Here is a 6000-nt window from a genome sequence, read left to right on the forward strand (position 1 = left end):
TTTGAGAAGAGTAGATGAGCCCAGAACAGGATTTTACTGTGAGGAGAATTACAGCAACTATGAGAATCAAATGGAGTAGAAAAGGAATGTACTATACTGCCCTTGGAATGTACTGAGCTTTCTTCTCATTTATATTCAAATACAGTAGGCCACATCAGTCTATTTACAAGTACAGTGAACGGGTATGTTTTCGGAACAATCATCAATATGCTGTCATTTCCCCCATTCCCATTAGATCAATAGCAAAAATACTTCACATTTTGGGTATCAGGAAGTTTAATTTGTTCCCCCAAATCCTTTCAGTCAGTGATCATCACATCATCACTGTTGGCAATTGTGATGTCCTCAGTGTGACATCAGTGATGTCATAAATCGCTGATGTCACACCCATAGACATTGTAACACCATCAGTGATGTCATAGATCCTTCCCTACTGAGGTTATAAATTGGACGACTGTGGGATTCTGGGTGGCTTGGAGCGGGCCACCGAGGGTACCAGGGCGAATCAGAATGTAGTGAAACAGTGAATGGATAAATCCAGGAGGCGGTAATGCAACATCATTTGGATCCCAACTGCCCTAAAACACATCAGAAGAAGAATTAGACGACTCTTGCTCATAGCCCAGCCAATACAGCCTGAACCTGCAGCAACAGCATATAGGGCATCAACCAAGCCACCGAGTCCAATAACAGCGTTTTTAACAAAACTGGGAAGACGCACAAAGAAGATGGAGTGTGCCTTGTAAAAAAAAAAATTGTGTGTGTGTGTGTGGGGAGGGGGGGGGGGGGCAGCAGTATAATAGACACATACAGTACGTACATGTATGACTGGAGATCGAGATGTAATTATGTCATCATAGGACAGTGGTTCTCAAACTGTTTTGGCTTCAGTACCCCCTTTCCTTGATTTCTGAATCCAAGTAAGCCTTTACCCGACTACAACATTTTGCTTAGAAAAGTGCAGCAGAAAATGATAGCATAATGATGCAATGAATGAATGACAACCCACCTTTTCAACATTACAAAATAGGAAATAGAGTGAAATACACTGCTCAAAAAAATGAAGGGAACACTTAACTGTCACAGTATAAGACGACTGGGGTCCCAGCATGAAGAGTGTGGAGATGGCGTGGTGAACGTTCTGCTGCCATCATCCAGCATGAGTGGTGTGGTGGTGGATCAGTGATGGTCTGGGGAGGCATTTCCTTGGAGGGTCGCACAGACCTGGCTTGTTCCCGTTCATTTTTTCGAGCAGTGTTTGGGATTTGTGCCTCCTGAGCAGATTTATTTTAACGTTTCATTTATTTTCATGATTGATTTGGACATTTTTCCATTTTCCCTTTTTCTCAAATACCCCATGTAGTTACTACCTTGTACCTAAGTTTGGGAACCACTGTCAGGAGAATCTCTTATTTACTAACAGAACTACGGTATGTCTACAGGATATAGCTGAATGTAGCTACATAAAAAAAAAAAACTTTCTGACAGTTTCTGACAAAACTTTGATAAAGAGCTGATATTTCCATTGCGGCCTATACAGATATAATCAAATGTTAGTAGTATCAGAGTTATATTAATCTCAAAAACAAAAGCAAAAAATAAATAAAAATAAATGTGGGGCTGAACTTAAGTTGAGATCAAATGTACTGCCTCCTTTTCCTCTTTCAAAATGACCTTATTGGCTGTTTTAATGAATGAGCCCGAGCCGTCAACAAAGTGAACAATCCATGTGTTAGCCGTGTCAACATGCCTGTCTGGACACATCTGATCTGTGCCACATACACAGCCATGTGCCACATACACAGCCATGTGCCACATACACAGCCATGCCAACAGCCTGCTCACACTTGGATATGAACAGAATATCAGATTTTGTCATTGCCCTGCTACAGTGTGAACGCAGCAGCCTACGGCCAGTCTAAGTGCTTCTGATGGTGTAGGCGTGCCTCGGGTGGCCGATAGCCACAATCAGGTTAGCTACACACAAAGATGCAGTCCTCCTCTCATCGTTCAAGCTTCCCCATTAAAGGCTCCATGGCGGCCAGGAAGCAGGCTTCAAACTCCTGGTCTGAGAAGCGAGCCGCCGACTGGCGGGCACTGCGTCGGATCTGCAGCCTGGTGGCAGGTGGCAGGATCCCGTCCATGGCCTCCGCGTAGCCGTCCTCGTCGTCTGGCCTCCCTCAAAGGGCACCACGATGTCCAGCTTGGGCCCGCCAGACTTGTGGGGCAAGAATGACTTTCCCTGCGGCCATAACCTCCCCCACACCTGCAGGGGACAGCAGAGAGAGGAGCGTCTTTTAAAGTGAAAAATGTCAACTGAAGATGTCAGCTCTTGGACAACAGAGAGGCCTGGTTGGATTATCAGGTGTGACCCATACATTACCAGTAGGGATGCACCGATATGAAAATTTTGGCCGATGCCGATAACCGATATTAACATTGCTGTTATGGCCGATAACCGATATTTACCGATGTCGATATGATCTGTATAAAACCACATTTTTATGATCATCACATTTTGTACATACTGAAAAACACATGTTAACACTGAATTTGAAAAAGTTATGCATTTCTTTATTTGCAAAGCCTTTGGAAAAGCCCATAAATCATAGATTTACTGCATTATTTCATATCAATGTGAAGAATTTGGCTGATAATGATAACCGATATACTGTATATTAACATTGCAACATCTGACCGATACCGATATGACCGATATGTTAAAAAAATGACTAACATCGGCCGATACCGATATGATTGCAGATATATCGTCCATCCCTAATTACCAGTGAGATTAATGATCATTATGGGTGCTTCTAGCTGAGCTGTGATCAGATGGATGTAACCTCTTGTGATATAATTGCAGAAAACATGTCAGCCCCCACAATTGAGGCAATGCCTATTAATAGAAGCGCCACCCTTGGGCCAATAATGACTGTTTGAAAATGCTGAAATACAGTAGTGAGATGCATCTGTGTCTGAACAAATCTGTCAGGCCTTTTTTTTTTACGAATGCCAGAATAAAGCAATGATGCATAATCCCATTAACGTTGATGAAAATCTGATCAGTGGGGACCAATAACACAGTCGAAACAATATTCTTTTCTTTTTTCCTTTAGCTTTTTCACCCATTTTCTCCCCAATTGTACTTGGCCCCTGCTGTCCCGGTCGTTGCTCCACCCCCTCTGCCGAGAGTTGTAGACTAGCACATGCATCCTCTGATACACGTGCAGTCGCCAGCTGCTTCTTTCACCTGACAGTGAGGAGTTTCACTGGCAGGACGTAGTGCAGGGGGGGATCATGCTATTCCTTCCCCCAGAACAGGCGTCCCCCAACCAACCAGACGAGGCGGCGGTAGTGCAGCGACCAGGACTCATACCCCCCACCAGCTTCCCACCCGCAGACACGGCCAATTGTGTCTGTAGGAGTGTCTGACCAAGCCGGAAGGACAGCTACCGGGAATTGAACCCGCGTCTCCACGGTGTTAGGCGAGTGCTTTTACCTCGACACTACCCAGATGCCTACAACTAAACGATCATTCTACCCACTGTGCAATATATTACCTGTCCCAAAGTGCTCGTTCCACGTGGTGTGCAGGCCGATGGTGGCTCCCCCCAGCTCTCTCTTCAGCTCTTCAAAGAGGATGCTCAGTTTAAAGCCAGCTCCTGGCACAGGCCCCGCAACATCAGCACCCTATCCTCGTCCTCCTGGTTCCTGCATCCGCCGATCAGTACCAGCTTGAGCGCCTCGCTGCCACCCCCGGCCCCCCGGCCCCTCCCCTCTCCTGTCCAGCAACTTCTTGAAGGCCCTGATCTGCAGCCGGTGGTCCTTCTCGGGCCTGAACTGCCCGACGGACACGATGGAGCTCCGCTTCCTGTCCCCATCCTCCTCCAGTGGGATGACCAGGAAGGCGCTGGCGTCACAGGGCGGGTGGTGCGGTTGGGGGCGCGCCACAGTTGACAGGATGTGGTCTAGGGTCCAGGAGGAGTTAGTTGACCATGACGAGGTCGCTGCAGGAACCGGCCATGCCGTACAGCAGGGCCAACAGGCGGTAGTAGACCACCTTGAAAGCACTCAGGAACAGGTTGTTGGAGATGTAGCATGCGTTGTTGAACCTAAGACAATGGCAGGAGAGGTTAGTGAGCAGCAACGTGGTCGATGGTGATGAACTCATAAATTGTCTGAAATGAGACCAAAAGCCACCAAATTCTAGTATTTTCTTCTGGACATTTTTGCACAAGCTTGGGCTGAAAATAGCAGCAACAGGCAGGTCTGCTTGTAAAACATCGATCCATGTATCACATTTTAATGGGGCAATAATTCAATAAGTCCCTCATAGGATAAAATTACAATCTAGCCTATCCCGTCTGTGGGGGTTGATAGGGTTGCTGACCAATACCAATTAATTAGCAATAATTGGCAATAATAATCCAGTAATTCAACAAGATTTAAGATGAAGGGTTATATTCCCCTCAAAGTTTCAGTCGTGTATCAAGCGCTTCCATCATGTATGATAAACAACCACAACCTTTGAATGTGCAACATGTGACCCAAACTAAAGTTAAGATGGAAGCACACATGCTTCCTCCAATACATGTGCCAGCTGCTGCTTTTCACCTGACAGTGAGGACTTTCAGCAGCAGGACGTAGCACGTGGGACGATCCCGCTATTCCCCCCACCCCCAGTTCCCCTCCCCCCCGGGTGACCAGAGGAGGCACAGGAGGCACTAGTGCAGCGACCGGGACACATACAACCCTACCGGCTTCCCACTCTGTGACACGGCCAATTTCGTCTGTAGGAACGTCTGACCAAGCCAGAAGTACCGCTGCCAGGAAGTGATCCTGGGTCTCCGTGGTGGTAGGTTTATACTGCCTTATAGTGATCCTGGGTCTCCGTGGTGGTAGGTTTATACTGCCTTATAGTGATCCTGGGTCTCCGTGGTGGTAGGTTTATACTGCCTTATAGTGATCCTGGGTCTCCGTGGTGGTAGGTTTATACTGCCTTATAGTGATCCTGGGTCTCCGTGGTGGTAGGTTTATACTGCCTTATAGTGATCCTGGGTCTCCGTGGTGGTAGGTTTATACTGCCTTATAGTGATCCTGGGTCTCCGTGGTGGTAGGTTTATACTGCCTTATATGTCGCCTGTGTGATTTATGTGCCCTCCTATTCCACTGTGCTTTCTACACAAATGGTAAATAAACTGCCTCTGACTCATGTTTTGGTGTTACCCCCCCCCCCCCCCCCCCCAGCAAACTGATGAATAGTTCAGCTCTTTTGCTCGTAGTTTCACCGTTATCTCTCTATCTACAGTACAGATAGTCATGATCATGGAGTTATGGACAAAATCATGTGATTTAATCTATCTGACAATACAAAATATTCTCAGATTTGGGTACAAGAGACAAAATCTCATCAAACGTGGGTCCATGGCCCTCATGTGGACTAAATTAAGGGTCCTTGATATGAAAACGGTTGAGAACTGTTACTAGTTAGTAGTTACTTACTACATAGCACCAGTTGATCTGGCAGAACATTGGGCAACAATCTATGTGTTAATAATAATAATGCGTAAATGGTTGAAGCTGAAGCAATTGCAGTTATTTGATTGTTATCCTTAAGTCACTACCGACCGAACACCCCCCCCTTACCCTGCCTTAGACACAAAATGTCCTATTTGCAACGTTATCAAGGTGTGGGTGTCAGCTGATGCTAAACGACAGTTACCAGAACAAGGTGTCGAGCGTCAGTGGGACAAAGATGCTATGAATATGCAGCGGCCTCTCCCAGGCGAGCAGTCTCTGCACCCCAGCAGCAGCGGCGGCTCGTACTGCGACAGCCAGCCCTGGAGACGCTCCCGCAGGCGGACCAGCTCCGGGTCACCGTCCATCGCGGCCTACTCCGAGGCCCCGGGAGGGAACAGGTCCTCCAGGCCGACCGAAGAGGAGGGAAGCGAGGGGTGTCATGTGGCCTCCTCTCCGCTCGCCATGTTTTCTCTCTCC

General features: G+C 47.2%; 1 pseudogene across 1 annotated transcript in view; it reads right to left on the reverse strand.

Annotated features, from left to right (window-relative positions):
- Nucleotides 1-2003: 2003 nt before the first annotated feature.
- LOC310792363 (GDP-Man:Man(3)GlcNAc(2)-PP-Dol alpha-1,2-mannosyltransferase-like) overlaps nucleotides 2004-6000 on the reverse strand; it is a 15842-nt pseudogene continuing 11845 nt past the window's right edge. The window contains exons 4-6 of the transcript in view: nucleotides 5726-5870; nucleotides 3564-4115; nucleotides 2004-2266 (exon numbers count right to left, since the gene is read on the reverse strand). The product of the transcript in view is annotated as a GDP-Man:Man(3)GlcNAc(2)-PP-Dol alpha-1,2-mannosyltransferase-like (transcript). The remainder of the gene's footprint in view (nucleotides 2267-3563; nucleotides 4116-5725; nucleotides 5871-6000) is intronic.

Source organism: Poromitra crassiceps, assembly GCF_964638095.1.
Source record: "Poromitra crassiceps genome assembly, chromosome: 17".
In the NCBI taxonomy this organism is placed as follows: domain Eukaryota; kingdom Metazoa; phylum Chordata; class Actinopteri; order Beryciformes; family Melamphaidae; genus Poromitra; species Poromitra crassiceps.